The sequence below is a fragment of the Castanea sativa genome, chromosome 5 (genome assembly GCF_040712315.1).
Source record: "Castanea sativa cultivar Marrone di Chiusa Pesio chromosome 5, ASM4071231v1".
Lineage (NCBI taxonomy): Eukaryota > Viridiplantae > Streptophyta > Magnoliopsida > Fagales > Fagaceae > Castanea > Castanea sativa.
In genome coordinates, this window is record NC_134017.1 from 1,697,628 (window position 1) to 1,724,043 (window position 26,416).

The following is a 26,416-nucleotide window of genomic DNA, read 5'->3' on the forward strand; positions in this document are numbered from 1 at the left end:
TTTTTATTTTAAAAAGTCCAAAGGATCAAATAAAAATAATAAATAACAATAAATAAAAAGAACGTTCCCTTAAGCTAATTAAACCATAACTTTTTATTTTAACCACTCAAATTATGTAAGAGAGCTTTGTGTTAACTGAAGGTGGTGCTTAAAATTTCTTTTTGTTTGTTTAAATGATTTGACTCAATTGGTGGGATTTTTCTTTTGCTATTGTTTTAATCCACCTTTATGTGATGAATATTTGTTGTGAACCAAGAGTGATTTGTTCTTGATGTTTTGGTAGCCTCTAGTATTTGTTCAAAAGAAGATTGTTGTAAACCCATTATTTTCTACTGGAAGTCTTTACTAGACTAGGAAATACATACACCCAGTTCGATCTTTCATTCTTGCATTTTCATTGAAAAAGCTATCTGTCACCATATTCATGGTTATCAAACGATTAGGAGCTGAATTGCTAATTGACACAACTAAAGTTTTGTAACTATCTGGTAATGAACTCAACAATAGTAGTTCTTGCACCACATCATCTGACACAAGTTTTATACTGGAAAACTCATTCAGCACCTCTTGGAAGTCACTCAAGTGCTCGGCAACCCTTTTCCCATCCTTATACTTCAAGTTCACAAGCCTTCTTATCATAAAGACTTTGTTTTGCGCGATCTTGCAATCATACAGAATCTCTAATTTTTTTCCCAATGTTATATGCGTCAACTTCTTTGGCTACATGCTGAAAAACACTGTAATCAAAACTCACCAGGTGCACAAACCACCCCACCTACCACCCAAAACTCCACATCAGAAGAAAAAAGCAGCCACCAAAACACCACTAACCACCAAACCCCATCAACAATTCAAAAAAACAGTCACCAAAACACCACAAACCATTCAAAAAACAGCTAATATGTCTCTAACAGTTACTTAATTTTATTTCGAACAAGAGCTAAAGCTTGAGTTTATCATCAAACTAAAAAAAAAAATTATAAGACCTCTAGGACAAAGATGTAATTTTATGAAATTTTAGAGAAATTTCTTAATTTAGTTTGATTTTATAGTTTTTTTTTTAAACAATAAGTTTTGTTTAGATACTTTTATATTATTTAGTAGTTGAAATATCTTTAAGAGTTTTATCCACAATTATTATTATCTTTATTCACATGTTATGAAATAATTTTTACTCTTATTGAAACTTAAAACCTTGTAATCATTTAAATTTTTACTTTGAATTATAACTTCATTGAACACTCACAATGCGCAAGGAACTTGTGAGATACACTAGATGTCCAACATATATAACAATCATTCGATTCATAAATAACAAAGCAATACACCAATAAAAATCAATTGAAGAAACTATCATTCATATATATATTCTTTTGAATTGATATCTCATGTGACTTTGCATTCTTTTGCATCTCAAAGATCAAGCAAGTACTAAATATATATATATATAACTTGACAATGATCTGTGCAACAATATTATTTGGGGAACTGCTATATGAGGCTGCAAAGTGTACTAAGCATAACAAATTAGACGGGAGCTCTTCTACCCAAACATCTAAACTTAAAGATGAAATAACTCTTTTAGCAAAGGCATGGGCTAAGTAGTTGCCCCCCTCTTAACATACCTCAAATTAAACCATTGTAAAGATCTTGACAAGATTTTTGTCTCTTCTATAAAATGTCCATGCAAAGCAAAAGATGTTCTGTTGTCTCACAAGACCAAGATGACCAATAGTGAGTCCTCTTCAATTTCAAGCCTGTGAATGCTAAGATCCTTGGCAAATTGGACCGCTGCATTAGCAACAAAAGCTTCAATGGCTTCAACAGTTACCTACTCTAATTCTTGATAATTGTACAAGTGGTCTTACATTAAAATTTCCAATCACTTGCATCTTGATAAAGCATAAGGAATAAGAAAGACCAAAATGCAAAGTATTGCTAAAATTTTATATGAAAAAAAAGAACGCACCATAAGTTTAAGTAAGGCACCAGACCTTACCTTCTAGGAAACAACCAATTAGTTGTAAGAGTATCATCAACTACGCTAACAAAATTTATTTTCACGCAACAAAAAATTACTTTATCTATTTTAACACATCACTCTAAATACACTTTACATCACATCTCTTACCACACCACCTATTAAAATAACTTTGAAAAATTCCTGCCTAAAAAAAAAAAAAAAAAAAAACACCACCACCACCTCTCCTACAAGTAGCAACCAGCCAACCACAATAGAAACCTACCCAAAATTTATTGGAACCTACCCAAAACTGGAGCAACCCAACCCAAAATTGTCCCACCCACCCGCCTTCCCCAACATCATAACCACCCATCAACCCACAACAAAAAAATAATAATAATAACCCACCGTAAGAAGGAGATCTGGACAGAATGACGAGATCAATGGTGTGGTGAGAGTGAGATACGCAGAGAGTTAGAGAGAAGCATACTAGTAGGGCTGGTTGGAGAATATATAGGTAATGACCTAAGGCCCCCAAATAAAGAATGTCCCATTTTTTAACTAATTCTATCTTGTGACAGCTCTAGGAATGTTTTCTAGGGTGGTCATTAAGAGCATTCATATTAATCCATGTAATGATATAAAATTTCATAAGGGCCAAATTTTGCATAACCAACCACAAAAATCACCCACATCAACTTATGTATTATTGTGCAAAATGCATTTGTAGTTATGGTGACCGTGCAAATATATATGGTTCTTGTTTATATGCAAATTTGTTTACTAATACTTTCTTTACTCATATGCGAGAGAATAATGATTTGGGAGAGTAGTAAAAAACTAATAAAGAAATGATACTTTAATAAGATGTAGTGTCAAATAGATAATTAGATGTAGATTTTTTTTTTTGAAAAGGGGATATGTAAAATAGAAAATTTAGCTTTTTATGCTAAAATAGATAAGAATTTTGAAGAATTTTTGCACTAGGAATTTTTGTTGTTACTCAACTTATTGATTTTTGTAACTATGTTTATCCTTATTGATATTTGTAACTGCATTTTAGGGTGTTCATTTTTAGTTATGGTAGACAAAAAAAAATATTATATAATTTTTTTTTCCAAGGTCAATGTTCATTCGAACACCCTAACCGAGGAAAAAATTAAGGCTTCTTTAAGCCTATACTCGGGAAAACATTAATAATAATAAGGCCCATTTTGTTAGCCAATAAAATGCATTGTGTATTAAAAATGCCCTTCTAATACTCACAAAACACGAACACGAAGGCGAAGAGACAAAATTAAATTTAAAACGACCCCATGATGCATGTTTACACACCTAGCACGAACCTTTTATATTACTAACACTAGACTACTACCATTATGATATTATCACGTGTTTTGTTAACTTTTTATTATGATTTTAATTTCCAATAGTTTATTTAATCTGGATTGTCTAGGAATATTTTTATTAGTTATTCTTTTGGGATAATTTACTTTATATTAGTACTAATTTATTAAGTTGCATAATATATGTTTATTTGTGCAGATATAGAGTATAAAGTGATCACATCATTTAGTAGTTGCAATCTTGTTTTTGATATATTCGGTTCTATTCTTCTTGTAAGTGCACAATTGTACCCGGACCTAAAAACAAGTGTTGGGCTCAGGCCCAATGAGCCTTATACAATAAAATTTGTAGAGAATGGATTTGAAATCTAGGTTAGGGATGTTGAAAATTTGATTAACGAGCAAGAGTGCCACTGTATATGCGAATGATAAACAAATAAGACAAAAGGATCTCCTCGGACGTAAGCCGATGACGAGTTGTATAAATATTCTCTTTCTATGCCCAAGTTTACAATTCTTAGTTCCTGTTTTTGTTTTCTCAGTAGAAAATGTCAATCCCCTTCTCTTTCCTTTCTCGTTTCATTATATACTTCTCCTTCTCTGGTTCTTCCACGTGTCATATAAATCTTCTCCCTGGATACTTATCACATCCACCGCCACCTTGAAGTCTTCAAACGGATAGCGGGGAGGCTGCATCCTCTTGTTCGAGAGGTCATTTCCTCATTAATGCGACCAGTGAGGTAAATGCAGGGTCTTTAATGTGGTGGTAGCAGCCTTTTCCTTAGATATTTCTCTCACATCCTCGCTTCTAGAAGGTGCTTGGATCACCCTCTTACCCATCAGTTTTTTTCCCAAAATTCTGCCTTTAACCTGTTTAGCGAGTCCCGGGGTCATCGCCGGGCCTGTCCGAGGATACATTCCTCCTCGGACGGATCCTCGGACCTTTACGGTATAGATTGACTTGTGGGCACGAAGGCCACGATCAAAAACGAATTGGCACCGGCCAACTAGACCCAAAACCCAACTGTTTGTTCAGGAGTTTTCACTCCCCATAATAGCCCCTTAAAACTTTATTTTTCCCACCCATCCGAGGAGAGAAATAGAGTTTTGACCCGACTAGATTACCTCCCACACGCTTTGTAAACCACCGCACGTGTATGGGTCTTTTCGTTCCCTGAAAATGCCTTCGGCGCTTTGAAACCCGAACGTGCGTATTTATGACCGCATGTTACATCCTGTTTCCCACGTTCGACGGTAAGATGAACATCCAACGGTCCAAGTTGGCCCTGAAAATTTGAGCGGGACAAATCCTTTGGGCGAGCTTTGTTTAAATCTGTGAAGTTCACACATACTCTCCACTTTCCGTTCTTCTTTTTCACCACAACTGTATGCACCAACCACTCCGGGTAGAAAACTTCTTTAATAGCCTCAGCCCTCTTGAGCTTGAGCACTTCTTCTTTAACAGCCTCGGAATGCTCTTTAGAGGAAAACCGAGGTGGCTGCTTCCTAGGAACGATGGCGGGGTTGACGTTCAAATGATGACAAATGAACCTTGGGTCAACCCCGGAGCCTTGTAGGGATCCCGAGGCAAAGACATCGATGTTGTCCTTCAAAAACTCCACCAATTCCATCTTCTCTTGGTGTGGTAAACATACACCAACTTGAAAGAACCTTTCGGGATCATCGGCTATCGAAACTTCTCCAAATCTTCACACATGGATTCCTCTCTTGTCATCGCATCGGGCGCACCCGAGTCGTTAATTGCTATAAGTCCTTCATAACCGAGGCCGAGGACTCGATTTAGCTTGATGCGATGCTGCGGCCGATATGCATTTCCTTGCCTTTGCTTGGCTGCCAAGAATTTCTTCGGTGAATCTTCCCAAGGGGAATTTTACTTTAACATGCAAAGTCGAGGAGGCGGCACCCAAAGCGTGCAACCAAGGCACAGCAAGGATGGCCGTGTATGGGGAATATGCATCAACCACAATAAAATCCACCTAGACCGTTTCGAGCCGGTATGTACGGGCAATCGAATTTGCCCCTTTGGTATGACGGCCTTCCCTTCAAAGCTTATTAGTGGCGAGTCATAAGGAGTGAGGTCCTCTAGCTTCAATCTTATCCCCTTAAATAAGTCGGGGTACATATTATCCGCGCCGCTGCCTTGATCGATCATCACCCTTTTGACGTCGTAATTTCCTATCCTTAAAGTGACCACCGGGGCGTCATCATGGGGTTGGATGGTCCCAACCTTATCCACCTTTGAGAATCCCAAGACGGGCACATTCCCTTTAATCCTCTTCGGCTTCGAGCACGACTCCTCGGCTTGGGAGTGTGCAACCGCCATCACCCTGGTAGGACAAGAGCGGGTCTGCCGGGTGCAACGAAGATAACGTTAATCGTTCCCAAGGGTGGCCGAGATGAGTTGTTCTTCGATTATTTGAGCCGGACTTGCCTTGCCCGTTAGGTTGGTACAGTGTTGCTTCGGTTTCCCTTTGCTAACAAGCTGTTCTAGATGGTTCCGGAGAGTCCGAAAATTCTCGGTAGTATGACCCACATCTGATGGTATTGGTAAAAAAGATTTTGATTCCGCTTCGTAGGGTCCCCCATCTTCTTGGGCCATACGAAGTAGGGTTCCTTACGGACTTTCTCTAGCGGTTGGTGCCTTGGTTCTCGGAATACGGTATTAGCGCGAGGAGTGGCTAAGCCAGTGCCCGAGTAATCTCTCCTTGGCTTATTATTGTGATACTTGTCCGACCTGAAATCTCTTCTCTCCTGCGGGATAACCTCCGCCTTACCCTTACCTTCTTTGTTGGTCTTCCTCAACCCTTTTGTACTCGTCAATACGGTCCATGAGGCGACGTACACTCCGTACGAGCTTTTTGGTCAAGGATTTCCTCAAGTCGTGATCGGTAGGAAGGCCTACTTTAAAGATATTGATCGTCACCTTGTCAAAATCTCCATCTATCTCGTTGAACATCTCCCAATACTGTCGGAGTATGCTTTCAACGTCTCACCCTCCCTCATGGCCATAGATAATAGCGAGTCCAATAGTCGAGGAACTTCTGCTGCATGTAATGAACCGAGACGCGAATGCCCTAGTAAGTTCCACGAACGAACCGACGGACACGACTTTAGACCATTGAACCATCTCATAGCAACGGGTCCCAAGCTAGAACGAAAGACTTTGCACATCAAGGTTTCGTTATGAGAATGCACCGCCATCCTTCGATTAAAGTGGCTCACATGTTCCACCGGGTGCTGTACGGCCATTATAAATGGTGAAGGTGGGCTAGGTGAACCGCACAGGGAGCCTTCCATTCTCAATCCTGCGTGAGAAGGGCGATTTGGAAAGTTGGTGTAACGCTCGGCTCATAGCGTCATTCCCCAAGCCCCTAGAGGGGAGTTTCCGATGCCTACGACCCGGTAGGTCATCCTCTTCGCAAGAGAAGGTTTTGCTAGGGGAGTCCTAGACCTTGAGCTATGCTTGCTTCCCGGGATTCCCCTAAAGAAGGATTGGATGGGGGTGAAGCCCGCCTTCGTCGACACGGTGCGGCTTTTTCTTAAGGTGGTCAATCTCCCTCTGCATGGCCTTGACATCATCCTCATGGGAGGCGCTGCCTCCACCGCGCGTATAACTCGCGCCGGGATATACGGTATGAACGCTTCTCTCTCGGTCCCTCCGGCGCTCAAGACGCTCAAAAAGATCTTCGGGCTGCGATCCTTGAGATTCTGCGTGATGCAAACCCAAGCTTGCCATGATGTTCCAATTTCTTTAACGCTAGATTCCCACGGACGGTGCCAATTGTAAGTGTACAATTGTACCCGAACCCAAAAACAAGTGTTGGGCTCGGGCCCAATGAGCCTTACACAATAAAATTTGTAGAGAATGGATTTTAAATCTAGGTTAGGGATGTTGGAAATTTGATTAACGAGCAAGAGTGCCCTTTGTATATGCGAATGATAAACAAATATGACAAAGGGATCTCCTCGGACGTAAGCCAAGGACGAGTTGTCTAAATATTCTCTTTCTATGCCCAAGTTTACAATTCTTAGTTCCTGTTTTTGTTTTCTCAGTAGAAAATGTCGATCCCCTTCTCTTTCCTCTCTTGTTTCATTATATACTTCTCCTTCACTGGTTCATCCACGTGTCATATAAATCTTCTCCCTGGATACTTGTTACATCCACCACCACCTTGAAGTCTTCAAACAAATAGCGGGGAGGCTGCATCCTCTTGTTCGAGAGGTCATTTCCTCATTAATGCGGCTAGGGAGGTAGATGCGGGGTCTTTAATGTGGTGGTAGCAGCCTTTTCCTTAGATATTTCTCTCACATCCTCGCTTCTAGATGCTGCTTTGATCACCATATTAACCATCAATTTTTTTTCCAGAATTTTGCCATTAACTCGTTTAGCTAGTCCCAAGGTCATCGGCGGGCCTATCCGAGGATACATTCCTCCTCGGACGGATCCTCGGACCTTTACGGTACGGATTGACTTGTGGGCACGGAGGCCACAGATCAAAAACGAGCGGCACCGGCCAACCGGACCCAAAGCCCAAATGTTTGTTCGGGAGTTTTCACTCCCCACGGTTCTATTCTTTAAATTTTATTTTAATTAAATTATAATTTTTTATTACAATTTATGTTTTATTTATTTAGAAGTATTCCTCAATTATAAATATCAATATTAAAATGGATATAAAAAACTTTGAAAATAAAGAGAAAACTTGAAAAATAAATTGAATCATAAAAATGATTTATGAATAAATTTGTTACTAGTATTAAACAAAACACAACAAACAATTAGGATGAAAATATAACAAATGAACAAAAAATTCATAAAAAATAATTAGAAGATAATGAAATTATAAAACAAAAAGATAATAATGAAAATAGATTTTATTTAGTTAATAATTACATATAAGAAAATGCCCCACATAAAGTTTTTGCCTTAGGCCCCAAAAGTTGTTGAGCTGGCCACTGAATACCGGGGAAAAAGAGAGAGACAAATATGTGTTAGAGGAGAGAGAAAAAGAGAAAAAAAAATTTACCATTTTTGCGGTACGGTTCTACTAATAGAATTGTACTGTTCATCTATGCTAAAATTTTTAGCATTTTGAATATTTGATGTATGAAGTTTTTGGTGTTTGCTATGCTATGCTAACCCAATGCTAGTGTTCTTAGTGGGTTTATAATATAAAGTATAGGTTTAATGGGTTTGTAGAAAGATAGAAAGCAAGACTCTCGGCTAAGGACTACACTCATTAGGATGGGCTTGACTACTTTCAAACCTTTTCACGTAAGCCAACAAGGATTATTTTAGAAAATTATCAAAATTAATAATTTCTAATGCCATATTGATTTAATTGTGTATTTTTACTAGTAACTATATATTTATTTTATTTGGTGCTTTTTTTAGAATCTGTTTATATATAATGACAAACTTAGGTATAATTTTTTATTTGTTGTACTTTAGGTTTCTTAATATTATTAAAGAAATTATTGCATGAACAATACAATACAAATTATGTTACTTTCCCTAAAACAATTACATTTAATGTAATCAATTTTTTGAATTTAAATGAGATACATAATGTATAGAACCGAAGAAATTGTCTCTTTAACTCATAGGCAAGATAACATGCTTTCTAAAGGTTGGCATAAACCTCACTATAGGTATCTGCCTGGATTTTGTTCTATCTTTATATAAAAATGTGTGTAATTATATATTTGTACATATATGTGTACATGTGTTAGAATTATTGTGTCAATTTTTTTTTGTTAGATGATTCAATAATACAAGCGGGGATTTCAACATGTGGAAGTAACAATTGAGCTAAAGACATTTGGCATGTGTTAAAGTATTTCAAAACATTTTATTGTGTAACAATAAAATATATGTTGAAATGAAAAGGTTGCACCAAAAAGATGTCGAAATGAAAAGGTTGCACCAAATTGCCGGTGACCTTTAGGTCAATTGGCACAGCACTTTTGAGTGTTTCAAACGTCTAGTGTTCAAATCTTCATCTCTTATTTGAAATATATACATAAATACTATGAAATTACTCGGACCTATTCGGTATACAATTTAAGCATGACACATGACCAGACCAATATATAGGTAGCTAAATTTGGCTCATAAATCGTAGTGTAGATCAACTAAAGCTTTCAACTGTTTGTTATTTGATGATGCATTTGAGACATCCTTCTCTTCCTAGTTATATGGACATAAAACGAGTCTCTCAACAAGGCGTTCTTAAAAAATTTATTATCATTAAATACTAGTGTAAGTGAGTAACACAACAAAATTTTGTTACAATAAAATTATTACGAAGTTTTAGGGATCAGTTCAATATAACATTTAAGCATGGCGCAAGACAAATATAGTTGGAGGTGAAGTTAGGGTCATAAAATCGTACTGTTGATGAATTAAATCTTCTAACTATTAATAACGCATTAGAGACATCTTTCAATTCCTATAGTCAAACGAACTTTACGTATTTTCTTTTAGAGAAAATGATAAAAGTTAAAATTTTAATGTAGTATTAATTGAGTTGTATACTCTTTATATATATATTGTGAATTCTTAGAATTTGTTGAACATAAGTTTCTTAAAAACAAATTAAGAATAATTTTGAGAGTTAAACCAATTATAATTATTTACGTTTTCTTTTGTTGTTGAGGGAGATAAACTAGAAGGAGGCTAAATGATTCAAAATTATTATTGTAAATTACCTAGTTAATTAATTGACAAAGTCCCACCTAGGATAGAAATAATAAGAATGAATGGTTAATATATAGTTGTGAATGTTGTGACATTAACGTAATCATTTGGTAGTTTTCGAATATTAATGTTTAACCGATTCCCAATGCAAATCTCTGGCCCCTTCCGAATATATTGTGCTTCTGGTTGGTTTTATGGGGGTTTTCTTAACAACAACAAAAAAAAAAAAAGGAAAAAAAAATGGTTGATGATGTTGGGACCGGTAAACTAAAATGTAAAGCCTAAAAAAAGGATTTTTATGTTCAATAAATAAAGCAAAGAGAATTCTAAAAATCTAATTTTGCTTAGAACTATTCCAAATACATCAATAAAAAAAATGTAATACAAAATATCAGATAAATAGAGGGATAGTAAGGCCATCCTAAGGTGAAACAAAATCAACAAAAAAAAGCTGAAGTAATCATTATAAGGAAGTTGATCACAAAGCATGACACCAACAAAAAAAAACATAACAATTTTACGGGTTAGTTGAAAAGGAATCATGGAATGCATTTTTTTTAAAGAAAAAACTGTCTAAAATATACAAAAACGAGAGGAAATTCAAACAACGAATACATAATGGACAGAATTATCAGATAAACAAAGGAAAAATTAGGCTTTCCTAACCTATCGGTTTGTTCCGGCAAATTTGCACTGCAAATTACTCAAGTTTTGTACTTGACGGAGAAGCTATGACAAATCTGAATTTCAACAAAATAACAGGGTAAGAAGGTTTTTTTATAATTTCAATAACACAGTGTCTAACAATCTATTGGAAGGTGTATAGTAATTAGTTGGTTATTAATTAATTAATTTATTTTTCAAAAACATAGTAATTAATCCAAAAAACCATAATTTCACTTAGAAAAAAAAATTTAAATTACTATACACTCTAAACTTTCTGATTTTAAACCATTCAAGTATGAAAATCAAGGGCGAAATCCCTAATGTTACCAGTACTTAAAACTAGAAATTATAATTTTTCCATAGAAAGAGAAATAAACCCATCTATATTTCAAAAGGAGTCAAAGAAGAACCCTAGACAATTCGGTATGGAGAAAATTTCGAAATACAGATATATTGAAAAGGAAGATGGTAATTCTTGTAGTATAAACATCTAGTTTTAAACTAAAAATATATACATATTGGAGATTTAATATGCTAATTCGAAAAGGAAAGTATTTGAAGAAGAAAAGAGTACGGCGACCTTTATAAAAATTTTGTTGCGAGAGGAGAGATGAGGCGAGTAGCGGATCGGATGGCGATGGCCGGCCGTACGAACTCCTTTGGATCACAAAGTAGAGGCGATGTGAAGAGATCGCTAGGTATTTTTTTTTATCCTTCCCTTTCTCTCTATCGCGGTATCGCTAGTGGTTTTTTTTAGAGAGAGAAAATGTTAAGGCCGGTCGATGAAAAGAGATGGCCGGGGTTTTTTTAACGGCATTGTTTTTTTTTTTTTTAATCGGGCTTTATTTTTAATTTACCTAAAAAGGCAGTCAAACGGTGTTTTAAAAAAAAAAAAACAAATCGGTTATTTAATTTACACCTTTTTTTTGATTGCAGACGTGACAGGGTTTAAAAAGCCAAGCGTTGTAACGTCCGGCTGTATATTTAAAAAATTGTATACGTGTCTAAATTTTAAATAGGCAGTTATCCTATTTGTCAACACATCCTTAAATGCAGGAACTAACTTTCTCTCTGCTTCGTCTATTATATATATATATATATATATAGATATAGATATAGATATAGATATCTTCTCAAAAAATAAACATTAGACTCAATATAACAAATGTTTATCCAAAACAAATAACTAAACTAGCTCGTAAAATCACTATTGCATCATCCTTAATAAATCTTTCATCAAACTAATTTATGTACAGTAGTCTCAATGCAAATATTAAGCCATTGTTCATCTGCCGAAAACAAAATTATATTAATTTCTCTCTCCCTTTGCTACTCTCTAGCTTTCTTTCATTCTTGCAAAGCTCCCTCCTCAAAAATTAATGGTGAGAGAAAATTAATAATTAAATAGAATAGTGATAGAGTATTGTGGTTGATGTAGTTGTCTGTAAATAGTACCTTAGCTAAAGTAGTAAAAGTGTGATTTTTAAACCATATTTGAATATAATTATTTTGAGGCTAATGTGAATTCTCTTACAATGAAGGACTTGTGACCTTACAACAAAATCTGCGAACACAACTTTTGTACCGTAAGTCTTGCCACAACTTTGATATAGTTGATTATGGGTGATGAAGAATAAGTGACAGCTTACTACACTAGGTTTTACTAATCTCTTTCCACGTAAACTTAAATATTGTTTTACCTTCTTTCATTTAAAAAAAAAAACATGGAAAACTACATTTCCACTAAAATTCATATATTAGAGCATTATTATTTGGAGTTGTAAAACTCTAGAAATCTTATTTTAGCCTCCAAAACATCAAAAAACAAACAACATCGGGTGTGTATTTGCTATAATTTTTACACTCATACTGCGGATGTGGCAAATGTGGCAAATCAGAGTGGTGGTGGATCGGTGGCTTGTTTTGGTGGTGGGTCATTTTTGGGTAGGTTGAATAGGTGGCTAGTGGCTTTTGGTTTGGTGGCTGATTTCATTTTCGGTGGTTGTGGCTTTTGTGGGTTGTTGGTGGTGGTGTGGGTGGTGCAATAGTGGTGGAGTGGTGGGTTTGGCCAGTTGATGGTGCGAAGATGGTGATGGAGAGGAAGGTAATGACTAGATTTATTTACTTTTTCCCTGGTGGTGGCTGTGTTTTATTTTATTTTTTTACGGTGGTGGCTAGGTTTTATTTTTCTATGGTGGTGGTTGGGTTTTATTTTTTAGTTTTATGGTGGTGGTGATCTCTTGGACACACTGAGAAGAGAGAAAAGAGAGATAAAGAGGTGAGGAAGAGATAGAAAGAAGTGGTGAAATTAATAAAAAGTAATATGAATATGTGAGAAAAATAAGAAATGGAATATTAAGTGTATTATAAAGTGGAAGCGACATTTTAGATGGTAAAATAGAACATTTTACACAATTCCGAATACTAATACTATTATCACTCTCTCCATCTCTCGCTCTGTCACACTCTTGCTCTGTTTAGCATTTACTGCTCCAGACTATCAGTAAACTCGTTACTACTCTCTCTCTCTCTCTCTCTGATAGTTTGTGTTGTACAATTGTATTGCACTAACCTTAAATGTTTCTATGGCTGTTAATTTCTATCTTTTTTTTTTATTATTTGGATGGTGGAGGGTGTGTGGCTGTCAAAAATTTCAGTTTATTACTTTATATATATATATATATATATATATATATATATATATATAGTATTACCGTGTGAGTGAATAATTGTTGAATGCTAACATTGATATTAAATTAAAGGTACAAACATTTCTAGCAATTAGTGCAGTTTAAAATGAATTTTATATTCTCTCAAAAAACAAACAATGTTATATAATATATAGTTGCTACATTTCATGTTCATACAATTTTTTTTTTCTTTTCAACAAGGCTATGTAATCATAGCTATTTTTATAAATTTAATAATTTGATTTTAAAGTGTAAGTAATTTATAGAGAAACCATCCATATTTGATGATTATATTTTGAGAGAAAAAAAAAATGTCATAATATAGAAGTTACTGGTTCAAACTCTATATGTAAAATCCCCTCGAAACACTTGACAATGTTAACCTAAACAAATAGATATTGCTTCTCTTGAATGTGATCTAGATTACATAGATCAATTTTGGAACTCCTTTAATATATCCATGTTATGAAATCCGCCAAACGTCTCTCAAAATGAAGTTTCATAATAAGATGAATTTTTAAGTGATTGTTTAACTGTATATTAAGAAAAATTTGATTGTTAAACAAATTAGTTTGGAATCAATTAATGACTTTAGTGTGCACTATTTTTTTTTTGACTTAAATTAATTAGAAATAAGCATTTTTTTAGTTATGATAGTTTGGCCCCTATGAAATATTTTTATATGTGACGTATAGCGGCAGTTTTTGAAACCGCCGCAATAGCCAATTTTTCTTATAGTGAACAATAAAAATAAATAAATATATCATGGACCCAATTGGTTTCAAAGTTCCACTTCAAGAACTGCAAAATATAATTCCACATGCAATCCCATTAAAAAAAATTATCCTTATTTTCACGCCTAAATTCAATTATTTTATTTACGTAATTTGGTGTTTTATGTTATTGTATGAAATTTGATGGTATTTTTAAAATTTTCAATTTTAATGAAGGTTTTCTAATACCATAAATGAATTCTATAAATATGTATATTTCTTAATTGATTTTTAGAAAATTGAAATAAAATACTTCTATTAGAATTTCTTAAATTTATGATGGATTTCAAGTCGATATTTCCTTTATTCGTCAAGGTTTCTTTAAACTAGAAAGAGAAATTGGGGCATTGCTTTACAAGAAAGTACCCCCCTTGGTTAAAGAACAAGTTAGAACGTTCTTTGATGTTGTGTCACCATGCTATTGTGCTGGTATATTCATGGAGTTTACTAGCATGACATTGGTTATTTTTCCATTTGCTTGTTCAATGGAATACTTCTAACTTAAGGCTGCAATTTTAACTCTAGTTTGATGAAATGAAATCAACCTTTTTTTCTTGTGCTATAAAATTTCTAGAATAAGCAATCACAATCAAACTATCTCGTACTACAAATCCCCTAAACATATCCTAAAATATTTCATCCAAATCCCAATTCTTATGCAGTATACAAATCAAATTTTCAGTTTGTTTGCTTTGGAAAAATGTATAAGAAGATAGTTTACGCATTTTTCAGTGTGTTGTAGTGCATTAAAAAATAAGAAAAAAATAAAAAAAAAGAGAGTTAAAAGAAGACTGTTTCTTAGCTTCCCTACTTAGCTTGACATGAGATATAGTTGTTTTCTGCTAATAAGTTTTTGGAAAACAACTTTATCTCACGCAAAGCAAAATAAGGAAAATTGTATCTCACAAAAAACTATAGAAGGGAAGTTGAGATATAGTTTTCCAACTAATTACCAAACCAATGAAAATTACTTAGTTATCTAGAAAATGATTTTTGGAAAATGATTCATTTTCTTGAAAATGTGGATGTCGAAACAAAGAATGTTAAGCTAGCACAGCATATATTCATGGAGTTTACTAGCATGACATTGGTTATTTTTCCATTTGCTTGTTCAATGGAATACTTCTAACTTAAGGCTGCAATTTTAACTCTAGTTTGATGAAATGAAATCAACCTTTTTTTCTCGTGCTTTAAAATTTCTAGAATAAGCAATCACAATCAAACTATCTCGTACTACAAATCCCCTAAACATATCCTGAAATATTTCATCCAAATCCCAATTCTTATGCAGTATACAAATCAAATTTTCAGTTTGTTTGCTTTGGAAAAATGTATAAGAAGATAGTTTACGCATTTTTCAGTGTGTTGTAGTGCATTACAAAAAAAAAGAAAAAAAAAAGAGAGAGTTAAAAGAAGACTGTTTCTTAGCTTCCCTACTTAGCTTGACATGAGATATAGTTGTTTTCCGCTAATAAGTTTTTGGAAAACAACTTTATCTCACGCAAAGCAAAATAAGGAAAATGGTATCTCACAAAAAACTATAGAAGGGAAGTTGAGATATAGAATTCCAACTAATTACCAAACCAATGAAAATTACATAGTTATCTAGAAAATGATTTTTGGAAAATGATTCATTTTCTTGAAAATGTGGATGTCGAAACAAAGAATGTTAAGCTAGCACAGCGTATATTCATGGAGTTTACTAGCATGACATTGGTTATTTTTCCATTTGCTTGTTCAATGGAATACTTCTAACTTAAGGCTGCAATTTTTACTCTAGTTTGATGAAATGAAATCAACCTTTTTTTCTCATGCATTTAAAATTACCAGAATAAGCAATCACAATCAAACTATCACGTACTACAAATTCCCTAAACATATCCTGAAATATTTCATCCAAATCCCAATTCTTATGAAGTATACAAATCCAATTTTCAGTTTGTTTGCTTTGGAAAAATGTATAAGAAGATAGTTTACGCATTTTTCAGTGTGTTGTAGTACATTAAAAAAAAAAAAAAAAAAAGAGAGAGAGAGTTAAAAGAAGACTGTTTCTTAGCTTCCCTTACTTAGCTTGACATGGGATATAGTTGTTTTCCGCTAATAAGTTTTTTGGAAAACAACTTTATCTCACGCAAAGCAAAATAAGGAAAATTGTATCTCACAAAAAACTATAGAAGGGAAGTTGAGATATAGTTTTCCAACTAATTACCAAACCAATGAAAATTACATAGTTATCTAGAAAATTATTTTTGGAAAATGATTCATTTTCTTGAAAATGTGGATGTCGAAACAAAGAATGTTAAGCTAGCACAGACATCCTATTGCAAAACGTAACTAGGTGATATAATGTTGCCAAAATTGATGATTATAGCATTGAATGTGGGATAATATTTTCTTCTATAAAATGATGGGCATGTAAAATGTCAATTTACCCAACAAAACTAGCATTGAAGAGTACACTATGATTTCAATCAATAGAATTGTATTGTTGCAAATTTTTCTTGTTTTGTTTTTGTCTAGTTTTCACAAGGTTGAAGGAGGGCTTTTCGTAAGGAAAAGAGTATATGTAGAATTGTTTAATGATTTAGGCTTGAATGTTCTTGTTCATTGTAAATCTGGGCATAGCGATACGGGGTCTCATTTTATCCGGTATCCAAATGGCTTCTATCAATTCAACTTTAAACCAAATGCTTTTGGCACTACCGATTACTATTGTAATTTTCGGTGGCCAAATAATTTCCATTGGTTTGATATCTACCTATTTGATAGAGATCACCCTGAATGCACTCTTTGCTTTTGGAAGATTAGGTATGATGGTGTTTGTAGGTTAAATTACGAGACCAAACAATATGATATTTGCTATCCGTGGAACTCAGATTAACTCGATGCCCCACCATTGTTTTCATAAATCAATGTCTACTACTTACTCATAAAATAATTATTTGCCTTCTGTTTTGTCGTTTTTTTTTTTATTTTTGTTGAAGCATGTTTACTTCGTTGTTATTAGAATTAGCATTAAAAATGTTGTGTTTGTTGAATATTTTAATTTTTCAAAAGTCAAAAAAATGGAAAAATTACTTTTTGTATGGTTAATCTCTTTTTTTTATTTTGTCCTAATATTAAGATTTATGCATTATTTATTACATTTCAGTCATTAAATGTTAGTTTACCATGATGTATTGTGAAAGATGCTATAGCAACCCTTGCAAAATTTTTAGAACCCTCCATGCTTTTTACGGCTATATCACTTCTATGAAAAACTAATACGATTAGTCCGAGCGTAAGCGATTAACCCATTTCCATCAACAAAGAGCTAGGCTAAACAAAGCATATCAAATATAAAGCAATATAGAAAAAAGGTAAAAGTAGGCAAACCATAGCTTAACACTAAGATTTGTTTAGGAAAGGGAAAATTCAAGACTCCGGGCAGAAATGAGAACTCCTACATAGCTCTGTAAATTTAGCATAACACAAACAAATTTACAATATATTAGCAAAATTCCCTAAGACCCGGTTCGAGTATTAGCAATACAATTCAGAAAAAACTAAGACTAATTACCCAAAAAAGAAAATCCAATATCATTGAGATTAAAAAAGAAAAAAGAACTAATTTTTACCTTGCTTCGTCGGCACTGTCAATGGCAAAAGCCAAGCATTTGGCTTTGTCGAAGCCTCGACGGCTATTTTTTGGGCTTCAATCGGTGAGTGGCGGCAGTGGTGAGTGCTAATAAAGAGAGACCCGAGCTAGATTTTAAGAGTACCTCATTTTGTCGGCACTGTCAATGGCAAAGGCCAAGCATTTGGCTTCGTCCAAGCCTCGACGGCTATTTTTGAGGCTTCAATCAATGAGCTACGGCGGTAAGTGTTAATTGAGAGAGACCCAAGTTGGATTTTGAGAGTGAGGATGCGTGGCAATGAGGATTTGTGGTGGTGAGGATGCGTGGCAGTGGTGGGAAGATCGATCAGGTTTTGAGAGTGTCGAGAGATTTTGAGAGTGAGAGAGAGTGTGTTTATTTATTTAATTTTTTGAGAGGAAATACAAATTGATGATAAATGAAAAGGTTGGGAGCTAAAGTGATAGGTTTAGGCAAAGAAAAAAAAAAGGCATATATTGTGGCAGTTTGGTATACCACCGCAATAACTAAAAGAAACGCCGCTAAACACATATATTGTGGCTTTTTTTTATACCGCCGCTATAGAGCACTGCAAAAAACTATATCTGTTGCGGTTGTCTAATGGTACACCGCAGTATATCTCATATACAAGGGCGGATCAAGAAAGCGCTACAATATGTGACGTAAAGTGGGAGTTATTGAAACCGCCGCAAAAGACCCACCGCAATAGCCTGTTAACATTAAAAAATTATATAATATTCGCATTGAGTATCATTTTATTTTTCATATTAGACTTACATATTATATGATATAATTTGTATATTGTTGTGCATGTGCACAATGTATGTATATATACATATGTCTAGAGAGGAAATCGTAAAAACTATGTCAACATGCAGCACGTTCAAACTAAGCTTACATCATTTCTTCTAGAGGAGATCATAAAAATTTGTCCGTATATTTTCTTTTTATAAATGCGATAATATTTACATCATTTAACTAATTTTTTTATAAAAATTAGTTAGTGTTAATGCAAAATTAATTTAGTTATAAAATGTTAGTGATAGCTGTATGTTCATTTAACTATGCGTGTGTGTATTTTTTGAAGAATCTGTATATATACAAAACTCTCGATAATACTTCAAGTATAATTTTGAAAAATAGACTAAATATAATTATGGGCATTTTCTTTTGGCTCCATTGTGAAAGGAAATAAAGTAGAATTTGTAAGGCAAATGGTTCGAAAGTAACATTTGAGATCACTCTTAAATTCATTTAAAATATTTTGCACATAAGTATGAGGTATGAATACACCAAAAAACTTATTAGAATATTCATACGGGAATTATGTGATTTGTTATATACTCGCATGATCTCACTGGATATTAATAGTAATTAAGAAAAACAAATAATTTAACATTGTCGTGCTTTACAATTTGACATGCTACTATCCTAATAGGTAAACTCCATAACAATTCCATAACAACAGTGTTTACACCCTATTGACTCATAGATTGCGCATGGTTTGGTTTGATGATCATGTTAGCCATATAAATTCTCCAATCATTGTTTGGTTTAATAAGACTAGCTATAGAAAATTTTCCCATCCTACAACAATGTAGCTTGTTTGACTTGAGTTAATATCATAGGACTGGCCGTCTTGGTCTTTTTTTTTTTTAGCGCTAGCTGTCTTGTTATAAAAATACAGCACCCTGTCAAATATATAGAAATACAGCACCCTGCCTTACTCTCTAACTCAAATGATTCTATTTGCAATAATTTTGTGCCCTGTAATGGCGGGTTACATGCCCAACTCATTTTCATTTCCTTTGACTCCGATTCCTCCTGCTCTATCTTCTTCTTTTTCGACTCCTCCCCCGAACGGGTAACAATTAATATCTTTCTTTTCTTTTTTTTTGCAGCTTCATTTTGTTGTGTAGACATTCTTAATAGGATTCTGTTAGTTTTAATTTTTTTCAAAAAAAAAAAAAAAAAAAACAGGTAGAGGGGCGGTGGATGGGGTGACCCCAATGCGCCTAGGACAACCAAGGAGAAGACAAGCATCAACGAGCTTACAAGTGAGAGGACACTCAAACCTAAGACCGTTATCCTGTTGGCCCAAATCCCTTAGAACTAGGCCATCTGCCGCATTCGCAATGTTAGGAATCTTAGGATATATTACTACAAAATTTTAGTATACATATACTCTACACATTACTATTTATTATGTTATTAACGTTACAATAATTATGTTATATTTAGTGTCACGAAAGCTTATAAAAATTTTACGGCAAAATTGGTAATAGTTTTAGTATGTACTCTTTGTATCAGGGAAGACAAGTAGATATTGGGTCATATACTCGCTACAGCATACTTGTGCTCGTGATCCTCATGGTTGGAATCATCCTTTCGCTACACAATTGTAAAACGAATGTCATCAGCGCTACTGGGGGCCAAAAGGATGCTGGCAGCGAGAATGTCAACATCCAACTTCCAGCTTTGAATATTGTCTAAGCTCCTATCTGTCACTTATTATAATATAACAAATGTATTGTATACGAGGTACTACGTACTTTGGAATAAATAACCTTCATGCACAAAGTTAAATTTCTTATTACTTCATAAATTCATGATCTATTGTTATTGGTTGATAAAAATATTGTAACTTTTAGCAAGAACTGTTTCAGGTGTAAAGTTTGCAGCTTTGGCCTTAATTTGTCATTTTATGTATTGGGTTGACTTTTTTTGCAAAATAAATTTCTAAAGAGAGATTATGATTGTGCATAACTAATTGCAATTTTGGAAGATGTAAAATGTTAAAGGTATTACAAGTTTTAGTATTTTTAAAGCTTATAAATTGATGTGACATTACATGCGATGGATAACCTTCAACTATCACATAAATAAATATTTGAATTATCTCTTTATAATTGGTAACACGTTAGTTTGTAAACTTAGAGTGTGTTTAGATAGCGTTTATTTTGTTGAAACTGAAAATTTATTGCTAAAAGTACTGTAAATAAAGGTAAAAGTTAGTAGAAATAATATAATGAGACCCATAAATAGTACTAAAAAATATAGTGGGAACTATGAATAATAGCAGAAATAAGCTAAATAGTAATATAATTTAATTTTTAATCGGTTCCCAAATACACACTTAAGGTAGTAAAATTTATAGTATCAGTAGCATTTCTCTTAAAAAATATTATGTAACAAGGTGGCTGAAATAGAAAAGATTTAATTCCCTATAGGGAATTTAGTCTTTTATTTTTATTTTTATTTTAAAAAGTCCAAAGGATCAAATAAAAATAATAAATAACAATAAATAAAAAGAACGTTCCCTTAAGCTAATTAAACCATAACTTTTTTATTTTAACCACTCAAATTATGTAAGAGAGCTTTGTGTTAACTGAAGGTGGTGCTTAAAATTTCTTTTTGTTTGTTTAAATGATTTGACTCAATTGGTGGGATTTTTCTTTTGCTATTGTTTTAATCCACCTTTATGTGATGAATATTTGTTGTGAACCAAGAGTGATTTGTTCTTGATGTTTTGGTAGCCTCTAGTATTTGTTCAAAAGAAGATTGTTGTAAACCCATTATTTTCTACTGGAAGTCTTTACTAGACTAGGAAATACATACACCCAGTTCGATCTTTCATTCTTGCATTTTCATTGAAAAAGCTATCTGTCACCATATTCATGGTTATCAAACGATTAGGAGCTGAATTGCTAATTGACACAACTAAAGTTTTGTAACTATCTGGTAATGAACTCAACAATAGTAGTTCTTGCACCACATCATCTGACACAAGTTTTATACTGGAAAACTCATTCAGCACCTCTTGGAAGTCACTCAAGTGCTCGGCAACCCTTTTCCCATCCTTATACTTCAAGTTCACAAGCCTTCTTATCATAAAGACTTTGTTTTGCGCGATCTTGCAATCATACAGAATCTCTAATTTTTTTCCCAATGTTATATGCGTCAACTTCTTTGGCTACATGCTGAAAAACACTCTAATCAAAACTCACCAGGTGCACAAACCACCCCACCTACCACCCAAAACTCCACATCAGAAGAAAAAAGCAGCCACCAAAACACCACTAACCACCAAACCCCATCAACAATTCAAAAAAACAGTCACCAAAACACCACAAACCATTCAAAAAACAGCTAATATGTCTCTAACAGTTACTTAATTTTATTTCGAACAAGAGCTAAAGCTTGAGTTTATCATCAAACTAAAAAAAAAAAATTATAAGACCTCTAGGACAAAGATGTAATTTTATGAAATTTTAGAGAAATTTCTTAATTTAGTTTGATTTTATAGTTTTTTTTTTAAACAATAAGTTTTGTTTAGATAATTTTATATTATTTAGTAGTTGAAATATCTTTAAGAGTTTTATCCACAATTATTATTATCTTTATTCACATGTTATGAAATAATTTTTACTCTTATTGAAACTTAAAACCTTGTAATCATTTAAATTTTTACTTTGAATTATAACTTCATTGAACACTCACAATGCGCAAGGAACTTGTGAGATACACTAGATGTCCAACATATATAACAATCATTCGATTCATAAATAACAAAGCAATACACCAATAAAAATCAATTGAAGAAACTATCATTCATATATATATTCTTTTGAATTGATATCTCATGTGACTTTGCATTCTTTTGCATCTCAAAGATCAAGCAAGTACTAAATATATATATATATATATATATATATATATATATATATATATATATATATATATATATATAACTTGACAATGATCTGTGCAACAATATTATTTGGGGAACTGCTATATGAGGCTGCAAAGTGTACTAAGCATAACAAATTAGACGGGAGCTCTTCTACCCAAACATCTAAACTTAAAGATGAAATAACTCTTTTAGCAAAGGCATGGGCTAAGTAGTTGCCCCCCTCTTAACATACTTCAAATTAAACCATTGTAAAGATCTTGACAAGATTTTTGTCTCTTCTATAAAATGTCCATGCAAAGCAAAAGATGTTCTGTTGTCTCACAAGACCAAGATGACCAATAGTGAGTCCTCTTCAATTTCAAGCCTGTGAATGCTAAGATCCTTGGCAAATTGGACCGCTGCATTAGCAACAAAAGCTTCAATGGCTTCAACAGTTACCTACTCTAATTCTTGATAATTGTACAAGTGGTCTTACATTAAAATTTCCAATCACTTGCATCTTGATAAAGCATAAGGAATAAGAAAGACCAAAATGCAAAGTATTGCTAAAATTTTATATGAAAAAAAATAACGCACCATAAGTTTAAGTAAGGCACCAGACCTTACCTTCTAGGAAACAACCAATTAGTTGTAAGAGTATCATCAACTACGCTAACAAAATTTATTTTCACGCAACAAAAAATTACTTTATCTATTTTAACACATCACTCTAAATACACTTTACATCACATCTCTTACCACACCACCTATTAAAATAACTTTGAAAAATTCCTGCCTAAAAAAAAAAAAAAAAAAAAAACACCACCACCACCTCTCCTACAAGTAGCAACCAGCCAACCACAATAGAAACCTACCCAAAATTTATTGGAACCTACCCAAAACTGGAGCAACCCAACCCAAAATTGTCCCACCCACCCGCCTTCCCCACCATCAGAACCACCCATCAACCCACAACAAAAAAATAATAATAATAACCCACCGTAAGAAGGAGATTTGGACAGAATGACGAGATCAATGGTGTGGTGAGAGTGAGATACGCAGAGAGTTAGAGAGAAGCATACTAGTAGGGCTGGTTGGAGGATATATAGGTAATGACCTAAGGCCCCCAAATAAAGAATGTCCCATTTTTTAACTAATTCTATACTGTGACAGCTCTAGGAATGTTTTCTAGGGTGGTCATTAAGAGCATTCATATTAATCCATGTAATGATATAAAATTTCATAAGGGCCAAATTTTGCATAACCAACCACAAAAATCACCCACATCAACTTATGTATTATTGTGCAAAATGCATTTGTAGTTATGGTGACCGTGCAAATATATATGGTTACTGTTTATATGCAAATTTGTTTACTAATACTTTCTTTACTCATATGCAGAGAATAATGATTTGGGAGAGTAGTAAAAAACTAATAAAGAAATGATACTTTAATAAGATGTAGTGTCAAATAGATAATTTGATGTAGTTTTTTTTTTTTTTTTGAAAAGGGGATATGTAAAATAGAAAATTTAGCTTTTTATGCTAAAATAGATAAGAATTTTGAAGAATATTTGCACTAGGAATTTTTGTTGTTACTCAACTTATTGATTTTTGTAACTATGTTTATCCTTATTGATATTTGTAACTGCATTTTAGGGTGTTCATTTTTAGTTATGGTAGACAAAAAAAAATATTATATAATTTTTTTTTCCAAGGTCAATGTTCATTCGAACACCCTAACCAGGAAAAAATTAAGGCTTCTTTAAGCCTATACTCAGGAAAACATTAATAATAATAAGGCCCATTTTGTTAGCCAATAAAATGCATTGTGTATTAAAAATGCCCTTCTAATACTCACAAAACACAGAACACGAAGGCGAAGAGACAAAATTAAATTTAAAACGACCCCACTGATGCATGTTTACACACCTAGCCTGAACCTTTTATATTACTAACACTAGACTACTACCATTATGATATTATCACGTGTTTTGTTAACTTTTTATTATGATTTTAATTTCCAATAGTTTATTTAATCTGGATTGTCTAGGAATATTTTTATTAGTTATTCTTTTGGGATAATTTACTTTATATTAGTACTAATTTATTAAGTTGCATAATATATGTTTATTTGTGCAGATATAGAGTATAAAGTGATCACATCATTTAGTAGTTGCAATCTTGTTTTTGATATATTCGGTTCTATTCTTCTTGTAAGTGCACAATTGTACCCGGACCTAAAAACAAGTGTTGGGCTCAGGCCCAATGAGCCTTATACAATAAAATTTGTAGAGAATGGATTTGAAATCTAGGTTAGGGATGTTGAAAATTTGATTAACAGGCAAGAGTGCCACTGTATATGCGAATGATAAACAAATAAGACAAAAGGATCTCCTCGGACGTAAGCCGATGACGAGTTGTATAAATATTCTCTTTCTATGCCCAAGTTTACAATTCTTAGTTCCTGTTTTTGTTTTCTCAGTAGAAAATGTCAATCCCCTTCTCTTTCCTTTCTCGTTTCATTATATACTTCTCCTTCACTGGTTCATCCACGTGTCATATAAATCTTCTCCCTGGATACTTATCACATCCACCGCCACCTTGAAGTCTTCAAACAGATAGCAGGGAGGCTGCATCCTACTGTTCAGAGGTCATTTCCTCATTAATGCGACCAGTGAGGTAAATGCAGGGTCTTTAATGTGGTGGTAACAGCCTTTTCCTTAGATATTTCTCTCACATCCTCGCTTCTAGAAGGTGCTTGGATCACCCTCTTACCCATCAGTTTTTTTCCCAGAATTCTGCCTTTAACCTGTTTAGCGAGTCCCAGGGTCATCGCCGGGCCTGTCCGAGGATACATTCCTCCTCGGACAGATCCTCGGACCTTTACAGTATAGATTGACTTGTGGGCCGGAAGGCCCTGATCAAAAATGAATTGGCACCAGCCAACTAGACCCAAAACCCAAATGTTTGTTCAAGAGTTTTCACTCCCCATAATAGCCCCTTAAAACTTTATTTTTCCCACCTATCCGAGGAGAGAAATAGAGTTTTGATCCGACTAGATTACCTCCCACACGCTTTGTAAACCACCGCACGTGTATGGGTCTTTTCGTTCCCTGAAAATGCCTTCTGGCGCTTTGAAACCCAGAACGTGCGTATTTATGACCGCATGTTACATCCTGTTTCCCACGTTCGACGGTAAGATGAACATCCAACGGTCCAGGTTGGCCCTGAAAATTTGAGCGGGACAAATCCTTTGGGCAGGCTTTGTTTAAATCTGTGAAGTCCACACATACTCTCCACTTTCCGTTCTTCTTTTTCACCACAACTGTATGCATCAACCACTCCGGGTAGAAAACTTCTTTAATAGCCCCAGCCCTCTTGAGCTTGAGCACTTCTTCTTTAATAGCCTCGGAATGCTCTTTAGAGGAAAACCGAGGTGGCTGCTTCCTAGGAATGATGGCAGGGTTGACGTTCAAATGATGACAAATGAACCTTGGGTCAACCCCCGAAGCCTTGTAGGGATCCCAGGCAAAGACATCGATGTTGTCCTTCAAAAACTCCACCAATTCCATCTTCTCTTGGTGTGGTAAACATACACCAACTTGAAAGAACCTTTTGGGATCATCGGCTATCAGAAACTTCTCCAAATCTTCACACATGGATTCCTCTGCTGTCATCGCATCGGGCGCACCCAGAGTCGTTAATTGCTATAAGTCCTTCATAACCGAGGCCGAGGACTCTGATTTAGCTTGATGCAGTACTGCAGCCGATATGCATTTCCTTGCCACTGCTTGGCTGCCAAGAATTTCTTCGGTGAATCTTCCCAAGGGGAATTTTACTTTAACATGCAAAGTTGAGGAGGCAGCACCCAAAGCGTGCAACCAAGGCCTGGCAAGGATGGCCGTATATGGGGAATATGCGTCAACCACAATAAAATCCACCTAGACC